Here is a 14,607-nt window from a genome sequence, read left to right as displayed (position 1 = left end):
CCAGAAGTATCTAAATTATAATCCAACCACTTTTCTGGGCCATAAGTTTCATGACAATGAAGTGGATATTTGAAAGAATTTAAAAAAAAAAAAAAAAAAAGGGAGTTCCCGTCGTGGCGCAGTGCTTAATGAATCCAACTAGGAACCATGAGGTTGCGGGTTCGGTCCCTGCCCTTGCTCAGTGGGTTAATGGTCCAGCGTTGCCATGAGCTGTGGGGTAGGTTGCAGACACGGCTCGGAGGCCGGTGGCTACAGCTCCGATTGGACCCCTAGCCTGGGAACCTCCATATGCCGCGGGAGCGGCCCAAGAAATAGCAAAAAGACAAAAAAAAAAAAAAAAAAAAAAAGAATTAAGAGCAGGTAAATCTGGTGATTCCAAAAATTTCAAAGATTTTTTTTTTTTTTTTACAAATATCCAAAATAGAAAAAAAAATGGAGTGGTTATTTGAATTATTTTTACTAGTATATGAAAAGTCTTTGTTGCTTTGTGTCCTTTTCTTGGCACAGCTTTTGAATTGAAATTCCATCTGTTTAATTAATAAGCTTGGTCCTTAAAATTCACTAAGTTTCAGACTTTACATATAGGGTTCTTGATTGAATAAGGAAGCCCTAATGCAACTAAATAGAAAGAGTACCACAGACATAAAAAACAAAGTTATATGGAATTCCTGCTGTGGTTCAGGCAGTTAAGAACCCGACATAGTCTTCTTGAGGATACATGAAGAATATATCTAGCCTCCTTAGTGGGATAAGGATCTGGCATTGTCACAAGCTGCAGCATAGGTTGCAGATGTGGCTCATGTCTGGTGTTGCTGTGGCAGTGGCAGCTGCAGCTCTGATTTGACCCCTAACCTGGGAACTTCCATATGTTGTGGATGTGGCTGTAAAAAGGGAAAAAGAAATGAAGGAAGGAAGGAAGGAAGAAAGGAAGAAAGAAAGAAAAAGATTATGGTTACCAAAGGAGGAAAGCGGTTGGGGAGGGTAATTTAGGTGTACGGAATTGGCAGATATACACTACTGTATATAAAATAGATGAACAACAAGGACCTACTGTAGAGCACAGGGAACTATATTCAATATTTTATAATAACTTGTAATGGAAAAGAATCTGAAAAAGAATATGTATATATCTGAACCACTTTGCTGTATATTTGAAACTAACACAACATTGTAAATCAAATATGTCAATAAAAACAATAAACAATTAATTTAATTAATTAAAATAGCCTCCCAGTGTTATAGTCCTGGGCAAAGTGAGACATAGAGTTTGAGCCTCTTCCCTCCCCTTCCTTCTCTGTGACCTTGTTCTCAGTCAAGGGCATCCCAAGGCACCAGGCAGCCCAGATGGTCCTCTCAGTAGCCTGGCTGGTACTGTCCTTCTGACCCATTTATTCCCTGTCACATTCCTTAAAACTCACACCACCCTTCACAGCTGAAGATAAACACTGTGATAAAAGAATTCACACACTAGAATGAGAAGAAAACTGCTCCAGGACTTTGCAACAACAACAACGAAACAACTGATGTTTGGAGGTAAAGTATGATTTGAGATAAAGTAATAAATTCCTAATGAAGAAATTTTAATGAGTGCAACAGGCCAGCAAGAATCAAGGGAGAAGTGAGTTCTTATAATAAATATATACCCTTGGTAAGATCCTGCCTTTCAGCACTGAAAAGTTGTATCAAATATAGCAAGAGAGAAAGATCTCTGTAAGACTGAATGAGTGAGTGAGAGAAAATAACTCCGTGAGTGTCTATGAACTTAGAAGTCTGAAATTTTTTCTTTCACTTTGAACAATTTCTTCAATAATTCAGGTATACAAAGGGTAATCTTTGACAGGAGGAAGCTGAGCCAGAAAAAAACAAATTTAGTCTCACTTCAAAGGAAGAAGTGGACCTTCATCTTCATCATAAATTAATGTGATTATTTTTTATTTGGCCACCACAAAGTATATTGTATTTTTAACCAGTTAAAGATGGAATTTTGGCCTGATTTTCTAAAGCTTGAGCCAGATTAGCTTATTTTATTTGGATCCCTAGTTAATCTCAAGAGTTGGAATTCAGGGCCAGCCCATTTGTGAAACTTTTAAATTATCTTCAGAGCATAAACGAAGCCCTATACATCTTTACAAGAACTCTTATCTTTGAATCTTGGCATTTAGTAAAAAAATGGATATTCATTTTCAAGAAGAAATATTTGGAACATAATTATATTCAAAGGATCTACCTAAGAAGACTTACAGTAATAATTCTGATATTTGACATGTTAATAATTTTCATTGTCATTAAACAATTTAACATTAATGGAAAAAGTGATGGAATATACTATGTATGTGAAGCAAGATATTCTCAGTTTCAATGGAGGCCATGGTGAAGGGCTTGGAAACTTTGAGAATTGAGTTGTTTAGGATTTTAAATTAACATTTAATATCTTTTGGTTGCTGTACATAAGGGTGAATACAGATTAATTATTACCTTTGTCTTAAAAATTGGGTTAACCCTATTGCATTTTGCACTTAAAGTGTGAATTACTAGTTCCACCCCCTGGGTTAGCTGTTGGCTCTTTCATGTTGACCAAAATATTTTCATGATTCAAAAAATATCACATCATGATGGGCTGCACTGTGCCTGTGATTTCCTTTTTTCTTAAGGGTCCCAATAAAGCCAACATAGTTTCAGAAGGACCAGAAAGATGTGTGTGTTTGAACAATGATAGTGATCATTTACCTTATATTAAACAATTAATGAAGAAGACAACCTGGAAAATTTTAAACACATCCTAATTATCCCTATTTTCAAAAGAAGTGTATAAGAACTTAATTGTTGTGGCATTACATAATAAGAAAGACTTAGGTAGAGTACAGACTGCTTCAAATCAGAATCAGGCATATTTTAATATGATGTCTCTGCAAGGAAGTTAATATTTAAAGGCCAACTCAAAAAGGACCTCTTTATTAATGAGTCTAAAATAACAAATGCTTGGAAAGGTGTGGAGAAAAGGAAACCCTCTTACAATGTTGGTGAGAATGTAAATTGGTACAACCACTACGGAAAACGGTATGGAGGTTCCTCAGAAAACTAAATATAGAACTATCATATGACCCAGCAATGCCACTCCTTTGCATATATCTGGGCAAAACTATAATACAAAAAGATATATGCACCCCTGTGTTAGTTGTAGCACTATTCGCAATAGCCAAGACATGGCAACAACCTAAATGTCCATCAGCAAATGAATGGATTAAGAAGATGTGGTACATGTATTGAATGGAATACTACTCAGCCTTTAAAAACAGAGGAATGCCATTTGCAGCAAGATGGATGGATGCAGCTAGAGATTCTCATACTAAGTGAAGTGAATCAGAAAGAGAAACAAATACCACATGACATTGTTGCCAAAACTTTGCCTCTGTCCTCCAGTGCTGAATAGAAAAATGGAGACAGAGTTTTGGATGAAGGAGGAAAAAAACAGCTTTTATTGCTTTGGCAGGCAGAGGAGGCCACAGCAGGCTAAAGCCTTAAAGACTGTGCCCTCCCTTGGGGAAGAATTGCAGGAAGTTTTATAGTCCAAAAGGAGAAAAACACGATTTCGTATAAGAAACAGGAATGGGGAAAACATGCATTCTTCTTTCTTTGGGGGAATCTTAGTCATGGAAGCTGGTGTCAGAAGATCTCAGCATGATGCCGGTGGTGGTCTTCTGGGTTATTACCTAGAATAACAGTACTTGTGAAAAGGGCATATTGATCAGGGATTAGGACAAAGTAGGAAAGTTCTTGAAAAACATCATGTGCTAATAATTTTTAACCCTCTGGCAACTGTGCTCAGGATGCATAATCTCTAGTCTACAGGTGATTGTGTTTAGGGTACAATCCAACAAGGGAGAAGCACAAGGAAGGACTCCAAGCTGTTCAGTTTCAAAGTATTCATTTCTAAAAGAAGCATAAGGAATATAACTTTTCTTTTGGGTGTATAAAATACCTATGTCATTATCACTTGAGAGGGAACCAGGATCCTGCCCCAAGGCTGTACTCCTGTTGCTTGACTGTTCCTCCTTTATCTTTGCAACCCCTTTCTTCCCTGATCAACAGCTATCTGAAACTGCCCCTTGGAACTCAGGATAGGCCATGGAGACTGAATGAGGCTCATTTCCTAAAAATAAGAAATGAGAACACAGAAAGGCTTTTGAGCCCAGGACCTCCACAGGGCTCAGTTCAGTTATAATATCACTCATATGTAGAATCTAAAATATGGCACAGTGGACCTATCTACAAAACAGAAACAGACTCAGACATAGAGAACAGACTTTGGTTGCCAAGAAGGAAGGGGAAGGGAGTGGGAATTTGAGGTTAGTAATGCAAACTATGACATTTAGAATGGATAACCAATGAGGTCCTATTGTATAGCACAGGGAACTATACCCAGTCTCTTGGGATAGACCATGATGGAAGATAATATAAGAAAAGGAATGTATATATTTATACACATTCCGATCATACATATATACATCCCAGTCATACATATATATACATATGTACGCGTGTGTGTGTGTGTGTGTGTGTGTGTGTGTATGACTGAGTCACTTTGCTGTACAGCAGAAATTGGTGCAACATTGTAAATCAGCTATACTTTAACTTTAAAAAGTTTTGAAATGACCTCCTGGTGGCACTGATGTGTCCTCATACGAAACCCCAGGTACCTTGTAAAAAGTGCAAGTTATGATTCAGTAGGTCTGGGGTGGAGCCCAGGAATCTGCTTTTCTAATAAACTCCCACAGGAGGCTGACACCACTGGCCCATGAACACACTTTGAATGGGAGGCTGTAGAACAGTGTTCCCAGTAGAACTTTCTGCAAAGTTTTCTGCAAAAATGTTCCAATATGATAGACACCAGGAGGAGTTGGCCAATAAGCTGTCAAAATGTGGTTAGTAGGAGTGAATTTTTAATTTTAGCAAACTTAACTCCAATACAAATTGTCAGATATGTCTAGTGACTATCTTGTTTAACCCTGCTGCTCTAGATTGCATGAGTTAATACAATATCCCTAGACATCCAGCTCAGTGTCTGAAAACTGAAAGAAGTTAATTCAACAAATACATGTGAGGTCTCAGTATAATCAGCTTCTTCTAATAAGAGGTATATCTAAACTAGAGGAACAAATTGATGATTTTAGGTAAACTCTCAGAATGAAGCACATTTGCTGAAAGTCATCCAAAGGAGAAAGTCTATGAAGGGTTATCTTGATTCACATAATAGAGATAAGTAAAAAGGAAAGAGTGAAAAAAATAAAATAGTATAAAATGACAAGAGAATTGTTGAAAAGATTAGGAGTGTTGGAGGGGCAGCCATCAATCCTGAGGTCTCTGGAGGGACGGAAATATAAAGAATATTTGAATAAACTTGGGAAATTTCCCTAGGTCTCAAGTATTTTTCAATAAATCTCCTTATTCCTCTGCATTTTATTTTATAGTTAGATATTGGGTTTTTTTTCTTTTTTTGCATATGCTACCCCCCCAACTCATGCGTCAATGGGAAAGCCAAGAAAGGCAAAGAGAAGCAGTATGAGCATATTACCATCATTCTACCTCCTTCTCCATCATTCATGTCCCTTGACTTATGAAAGTGACTCTATTTGGATGTTTGCAATCTGAAAATTTTGGTTTAAATAATTATCATTTAAAAAGATAAAAGATTTATAACACCAAATTATAAAATAAAATACCTGAAGATAACTCTATTCCTATGAAATTTGCATTCTTAACATTTCTAAATCTTCAAATAGCCCAGTCCTCTGGCCTCCGTCCTTTAATTCCTCATCCAGTGATAGATTCAGACTTGGCTGTGAAGAGGACGGCTGGGCTGCTGACCACATCACACTTTCCCACACACTTCAGCAGTTTTACCCTGTCTTTTGACCTAGACATCTCTTTATAACTTTTCTGCCCTGATAATCTATTCCAAACTTCCTGCCTACCTGTGAGAGATTTCTGCTACATATTTTGCAGACTTTTCCATGCATTTGTTGAGCCCACAAAATCCCTGCTTAAAATATGACATTGGTGAAAGCTATGAAGAAAACAGCTATTGTTCAGATTTGCAATGTCTGTGGCCAAGAATAGCAGTGATTTCTCTGGTGCCATTTCTATCATCAGTATTCTCATTCTTGGCAATTCGACCTCAGCGTGCGGGGAATTTATTGAACAAAGAAAAATTGAATTAATGAGCCAAAAAAAATGATCAACATCAAAGACTGGATGGAGTCGGAAAAAGCAAGCAAAGGAATGAATGTGTTCAAAGATGTCAGTGCATTGCATGACTCTTGTTATGATGGCACTTATCCACCTTTTGAATAAACAAAACAAGCTAACAGTTGGCGTTACAATCGCCTCTTCCGAGGGCAGATTTGGACAAGATCCCAGTGACTGTATCACCCAGGCAGAATAGAGGATCTTCCCTAATCTCTAACACTTTAAACCCAAAACCCTTCTGTTGAATATCGGCATCTACTAATACCTATTTAACTAATTCATTTATACCAGTTGTCGTGATTCTGCATGTAAAGTACACAATAGTTCCTACTAGCCCTAGCTGAAAGGCAAAGTTTGAAAATGTATATTATGGAGTTTCTATTGTGGCACAGTGGAAAGGAATCCAACTAGTATCCATGAGGAGGCAATTTCCATCCCTGGCCTCGTTCAGTGGGTAAAGGATCCAATGTTGCTGTGAGCTGTAGTATAAGTCGCAGAGGCAGGTTGGATCCCGCGTTGGCTGTGGCTGTGGCAAAGGCTGGCAGCTGTAGCTCTGATTTGCCCTGGGTGCAACAAAAAAGGAAAGAAAGGAAGAAAGAAAGAATGTAAGAAGGAAAGGAAGAAAGAAAGAATGTAAGAAGGAAAGAAAGAAAGAGAGAGAGAGAGAGAGGGAGGGAGGGAGGGAGGGAGGAAGGAAGGAAGAAAATGCGTGAGTAAGCATTAGTCTGCCTGCTTAGACTATAACTCTGATGTTGATTATGTTCTACAGTGAGGTAAGGAGTGGAAGACATAGGTATTTTGCAAAATTCTAGCAATAAATTAAAGTAAGATGCATCACCAGGAAACTTGGATCCCCAGCCAAAACAAGCAGTACAGCAGCTGGAGTTTCATTTGTGGATCAGGGGTTAAGAACCCAACATAGAGTCCATGAGGATGTGCATTCAATCCTTGGCCTCGATCACTGGGTTAAGGATCCAGCATTGCCGCAAGCTGCAGGGAAGGTCACAAATGTGGCTTGGATCTGGTGTTGTTGTGGCTGTGGTGTAGGCTGGCAGCTGCAGCTCTGATTTGACCTCTAGCCTGGGAACTTTCATATGCTACAGATGTAGCTGTAGAAAGAAAAACAACAAACAAACAAATAGTATAGCAAAAGGAAGACCTATTAGAAAGTTATGATTTAAATATGATATAATACAATACAATACAACATAATACAATATAATGGTATATATGAATGAGATACCAAACCAGGTATTAGAAAGTACACATTTGAGTGTTTATTTCAGCCTACAATTGAGTTGAGACATTCCAAACCATGGTTCTGGGTGCTTATTACATATCCTGTTGAAATTTTACAGCTGGGCTAGTTGTCATTGTCAAATTAAGTAGAGCATGGAGACACTTTGTTAAGATGGTCTGATAAACATTTGCCCCAATTTTGTTCCTCACTGTGGAATCATGGAGACAGATTGGTGTTGCAGAAAAAAAGAAGCTTAAGGAATTTAAATAGCATGGAACCTAAAGGGTATAAAGAACTAGAATTTTAGAAGCACTGTACTTTAATCAACGTCTTAGGGCTCCTCCTATTTAAAAGCTTCCGAAATAATTTGTATTTGCCATGATTTTCTTCTCCTTTGGATGAGGAATGTGCTGTCATCCTAAACTTATCAAATGAAATGATGCATTAAAAAATGTAAAAATTACAACCTGAAAATTTTGAATGTCCTAAATAGGATGCAAAGCATTTTCCAGTATCATTAACTGGCTCTCTTTTCATTTGAACCGTTAAGTTTTCCTTCAGAAGTGTACCTTTTACCTACAAAATTTCACTAGTGTGCCTGAGAATCACCTGAGTGAAAATAAAAACAGGTGAGTCCCTGGGACTCAGTCTCTGTAGATTCTGAAGGAGTAGGTGTGAGACGGGCATTCTTGGTGTTTCAGGTGTAAATGTGTATAAACCACTTTGCAAATGCTGCACTTGACTGGACCTCTTGTAGAAAGTGTTTCACTCATTTTCCATGCAGCTGTGGGCTCTCTCTGAAGTCAGGAATCATTCTGTAATGAGTGTATGCCTGAAGGAATCACATTGGCTCTTTAATGAATCTGGTTTAACATTCGATAAGGATAGGAAGCCTTAGGAGAAAAACTTGCTTATTGGCCTCCCCATTGAAATAATTCTTATCTTTGTTACCAAGTTCTGATGCCCAGTACAGGCGGGGAAGAAAATAGGTTAAGCTTGATGAATGGTGAAATATTTTTCATTTACAATCGTTTTCTACTCAAGACATTTACTCTTATGTCTTTTGGAAAATGCCAGAAAAAATATACAAAGATTATATATTTTAATAAATTGATATCTGATAATAAGGTGTTTCCTTCTCATTGTCGTGTGTGTGTGTGTGTGTGTGTGTGTGTGTGTGTGTGTGTGTGTGTGTTAGAGAGACACTGGGGTAGGGAGAGTGGGAAGAGAGGAGAAAAAGAGAGCATTCTTGGTTACAGCAAGTGAATACACAGAGAATCATGCCTGAAGACAATGTGATTCACATTATACCATGGGACTGCATCCCAAAACAGCTAACTGCTCAAAAATCAACCCCTGAGAGAGGCAGGTGTTAATAGAAAGTTGCTTTTAATCAGAATGCTGGAAATCTGAGGAGATGGTGGACTCTTGTACCCCAAAACCAACTCTGAAGATTCTTCTCAGCCAGGAAAGTTTTTTAAGGGAAAAAGGAAGTCATCTCCTTTTAATCATTGAGATAGGAGTCAGAGTTGTCACTAGCCCCCTCCCCCACCCCACTACCTTACCCCAGGCATGCAGGCTTAGCCACTCCCAGTGATCCTCCTGAAGACAAGATGTTATCTTGTTACAGAGTTTGTCCACATAATTTGTTCTTGAGATTTATAAAAGGCAAAGCTGTGGAAGAGATCTGGTCATCTGTTAATGACTTAGTCTTCCTTTCTACTTCTTTGATCTACAGAAAGGAACCAACAAGTTAAGCAAGGTACTGTGTGGTCAAGAGATTTGAAAGGTATGCTTGGGATCGAGGTGAGTAGAGCCTGGGGGGCACCTGATTTAAATTAGCCACAAAGTAGCTTACTTAACTTGGCAAGAAAAGTGGTTTCCTGCTGAGGGCAGTTTCCTACAAAGAGCTGTTTAGAAAAATAAAGGAAAACCAGCAGCAAATGCTGGGTGCCGCAAATATTTACTACACAACAAATCTCTCAGTTCAGCAATACTGGTATGTCCAGGACTTAAAATGCTCTCATGAGGGATATTATAACACAAACCTGCAAGATACTGTGCCTAAAGATGGCATCAAAGATATGAAAGAGGAGGTGTGAGCAGCATAATATGAAAGGAGATGAGCCCTGTAATTATTCAAAATTTTTGGCTTTTGTATGTGGTTAACCTTCTAGCTAGATGGGATTATTCCATTCTACTTATTATTCAACTTTAGCTAACTGTACAGAGATTCCAAATTTTTTTCTGGAAATTAAAGAAAAAAAAAGGAGTTCCCTGGTATCCTAATGGTTAAGATCTGGCATAATTGCTGCTGTGGTACAAATTCAATCTCTGGCCCAGGAACTTCTGCATGCCATGGGCATGACCAAATATATATATATATATACATATATATATATATGTGTGTATATATATATATATATATATATATGTATCAGACAATATCCCTCATTAGTGATCAATTCTTCAATTTTGCCTTTGAGAATTAATAAGACTTTTATAAAACTTCAAAGATATACCTTAAATAGTACCACATTTTCTCTATTTAATTTTGTTTTTTGTTTTTTTGTCTTTTTTTGGCTGCACCCATGGCATGTGAATCTTCCCAGGCCAGATTCATGCTTGATACTTTACCAACTGTGCCACCAATGAAATTCCATGTATTTAATATTTCAGATGTGATATAATTGTCTGAATTAGTTGGTGTTGGATTTATGCTGTTTTCCTTCTGGAATGTTAGAAACCAAGGGATGTTATGGTAGTTTCTTCTAAATCACTACATTTACCACTCTAACAAGTTTATATCACATATATACAAGAATGCTATCTGTAGTAAGTACTTAAAAATGCAAATGCATTAAACACCAGAAGACTCTGCCTGCAGGCCTTATGGAAAATGCCAAAGAATTATTCCTAGGTGCCTCCAGGCAAGCACTTTTATTCCACACACATGTGCCCATAAACACAGGGCACAAAAAATGTTCCCTGAAGTCCTACATAATCCCCTTCCTTGTGCCTTCCATTGCCTTTTCTAGTTCTGGTGATAAAAATTAGTCTCATTATTTTCATAATAATAATAAACATGTGATAAATGCAATTTGCTTTTTTCAAATTAAAGCATTTGAAGATTATAAAGTTATCAGATTTACTATCAAGTCTTTGGAGACATTTAAATGATATATTTACCATTTTAGACATTAATCAATATTTTGTAAAGTTAGATGTGGTTTGATAATTTGGTAGCTTGCAGAGGAGATCATTTTAATTCACTATTTGAATTACTGGAAGGAAAAGTCATATTTTTATTGACATGATGGGGTTAGATACACTATAAGTAGGAAATATTATCAGTCAAAATACCTCTAACCTATAAAGCATCATAGCTTAAACTAGCCTGCCTTAAACAGATGCAGAAAACTTAATAGTAGCCTAAATTGGGCAAATCATTTAACCCCAGAGCTTATTTTATAATAAAATTTTGAATATCTCATGTAAATGGTTGAATACTAAAAGTGAAAAAACAGAATGGTTGCCTGATTCTAGAATGGTAATTGTATCATTTGTTTGACTACTCAGCATCACAGGGGAGGATTTTAACACCTACACTAGTCTAGGAAAAGATCAATCCAAAATCCTTATTATGAATTGACTGTGATTTCTTTATACTAGCAATGAAAGATCAGAAAGAGAAATTAAGGAAACAATCCCATTTACCATCACATCAAAAAGAATAAAATACCTAGGAATAAACCTACCTAAAGAGACAAAAGACCTGTACTCTGCAATCTATAAGACACTGATGAAAGAAATCAAAGATGACACAAATCAAATGAAAAGATACCATGCTCTTGGACGGGAAGAATCAATATTTTCAAAATGATTATACACTGAAGGCAATCTACAGATCAATTCAATCCCTATCAAATTACCAATAGCATTTTTCACTCAACAGGAACAAAATATTTTAAAATTTGTTTGGAATTGCAAAACACCTGAATAGCCAAAGTAATCCTGAGAAAGAAAACTGGAGCTGGAGGAATCAGGCTCCCTGACTTCAGGCTATACTACAAAGCTACAGTCATTAAAACTACATTGGTACTGGCACAAAGAGAGAAATAACAGATCAGTGGAATAGGATATAAGTCCAAGAAACAAACCCACACACGTATGGTCAACTTATCTATGACAAAGGAGGCAAGAAAATACAATAGAGAAAAGACAGTCCTTTCAACAAGCAGTGCTGAGAAAATTGGACAGCTACATGTAAAAGAATGAAATTAGAACACCTCCTAACACCATACACAAAAATAAACTCAAAATGGGTTAAAGACCTAAATGTAAGACCAGATACTATAAAACTCTTGGAGGAAAACAGAGGCCAAACACTCTCTGACATAAACTGCAGCAATATCTTCTCAGATTCACCTCCTAGAGTAATGACAATAAAAACAAAAATAAGCAAATGGGACCTAATTAAACTTAAAAGTTTCTGCACAGCAATGGAGACCCTAAACAAAATGAAAAGACAACCCACAGAATGGGAGAAAATATTTGCAAATGAAGCAACTAACAAAGGATTAATCTCCAAAATATATAAACACCCCCTGCAGCTCAATATCTAAAAAACAAACAACCCCATCAAAAAATGGGCGGAAGCTCTATACAGACAATTCTCCAAAGAAGACATGCAGATAGCCAAAATAATACATGAAAAGATGCTCAACATCACTAATAAAGAAATGCAAATCAAAACCACTATGAGGTATTACCTTACACCAGCCAGAGTGGCCATCATCAAAAAGTCTACAAATAATAAGTGCTGGACAGGGTGTGAAGAAAAAGGAACCCTATGACACTGTTGGTGGGAATGTAAATTGGTGCAACCATTATGGAAAACATTATGGAGAAGCCTCAAAAAAACTAAAAATAGAATTACCATTTGATCTAGCAATCCCACTCCTAGGCATCTATCCAGAGAAAACCATGACTCAAAAAGATACATGTACCACAATGTTCATTGCAGCACTATATACAATAGCCAAGACATGGAAGCAAACTGTGTCCATTAACAGAGAAGTGGAATAAAAAAAAATGAGGTACATATATAGAATGGAATAGTACTCAGCCATAAAAAAATAATAAAATAATGGCACTTACAACAACATGAATAGACCTAGAAATTATCATGCTAAATGACGTTAAACAGTGAGAGACAAACATATACTATCAATTGTATGTGGAATCTTAAAAAAAAAAAAGGATGCAATGAACTTATTTGAAGAACAGAAACAAACTCACAGACTTTGAAAAACTCATGGTTACCAAATGGAACATGTTGTGGTGGGGGAGGGACTAAGTGTTTGGGATGAAAATGTTGTAAAATTAGGTTGTGATGATGGTTGTACAATTATAAATATAATAAAATTCATTGAATTAAAAAATCCTATTATGATTTCTACTGAATGCCTAGTGCTTTTTCACTATTCTAAAAATCAAAAAAAATTATAAGGTGAACCACAGTAAGTCAGTCAGGGACCATTTGCACTAGAAACATTCTCCATTTCTCTCTCTCTCTTTGTTAAGATAGGAATATCAATTAAGATAGTAACTAAATCTTATTTTTAATTTTTTAATTTTTTTTTTTTTTTTTTTTGGTCTTTTGTCTTTTTTGTCTGTTGTTGTTGTTGCTATTTCTTGGGCCGCTCCCGCGGCATATGGAAGTTCCCAGGCTAGGGGTCCAATCGGAGCTGTAGCCACCGGCCTACGCCAGAGCCACAGCAACGTGGGATCCGAGCCGCGTCTGCGACCTACACCACAGCTCACGGCAACGCCGGATCATTAACCCACTGAGCAAGGGCAGGGACCGAACCCGCAACCTCATGGTTCCTAGTCGGATTCGTTAACCACTGCGCCACGACGGGAACTCCTAAATTTTTTTTTAATTGTTATTTCACCAATACAAATTTTTTTCTACAATATAGTATGGTGACCCAGGTACACATACATGTATACATTCTTTTTTCTCACATTATCATTCTCCATCATAAGTAACTAGACATGGTTCTCAGTGCTACACATCAGGATCTCATTGCTAATCCATTCCAAAGGCAATAATCTGTGCCTATTAATCCCAAATTCCCTCTCCATCCCACTCCCTCCCCCTCCCCCTATGCAACCACGAGTCTATTCTCCCAGTCCATGATTTTCTTTTCTATGGAAAGGTTCATTTGTGCCCTATGTTAGATTCCAGATATAAGTGATATCATATGGTATTTGTCTTTCTCTTTCTGACTTACTTCACTCAGTATGAGAGTCTCTAGTTCCCTTCATGTTGCTGCAAATGGCATTATTTTGTTCTTTTTTATGGCTTTGTAGTATTTCTTAACATAGAAATAATTTCAAGTATCCTCTGTGACCACAATGGCATGAAACTAAAAATCAACCACAGGAAAAGAAATGAGAAAAAACTGACTACATGGAGACTAAACAACGTGCTACTAAAAAACCAATGGGTCAATGAGGAAACCAAGAAGGAAATTAAAAATTACCTCAAGACAAATGATAATGAAGACCCAACCACTCAAAAATCTATGGGATGGAGTTCCCGTCGTGGCGCAGTGGTTAACGAATCCGACTAGGAACCATGAGGTTGCGGGTTCGGTCCCTGCCCTTGCTCAGTGGGTTAACGATCCATGGTTGCCGTGAGCTGTGGTGTAGGTTGCAGACGCGGCTCGGATCCCACGTTGCTGTGGCTCTGGCGTAGGCCGGCGGCTACAGCTCCGATTGGACCCCTAGCCTGGGAACCTCCATATGCTGCACAGGAGTGGCCCTAGAAATAGCAAAAAGACAAAAAAAAAAAAAAAAAAAATCTATGGGATGCCACAAAAGCAATGCTCAGAAGGAAATTCATAGCAATACAGGCCTTCCTCAAAAAAAGAAGAAAAGTCTCAAATCAACAACTTAACCCACACCTAAATGAGTTAGAAAAAGAAGAACAAACAAAACCTAAAGTCAGCAGAAGGAAGGTAATCATAAAGATCAGAGAGGAAATCAATAAAGTAGAGATGAAAAAAATCAATCAAATCAAGAGCTGTTTTTTTGAAAAGGTAAACAAAATT

Source organism: Sus scrofa, chromosome 8, assembly GCF_054392235.1.
Source record: "Sus scrofa isolate SSC_HxYL_T2T_F1_AM1 chromosome 8, Sscrofa_HxYL_maternal_Yorkshire_Landrace_v2.0, whole genome shotgun sequence".
Taxonomy (NCBI): domain Eukaryota; kingdom Metazoa; phylum Chordata; class Mammalia; order Artiodactyla; family Suidae; genus Sus; species Sus scrofa.
The sequence above is the reverse complement of the archived record's forward strand: the minus strand, read 5'-3'. Positions refer to the sequence as shown.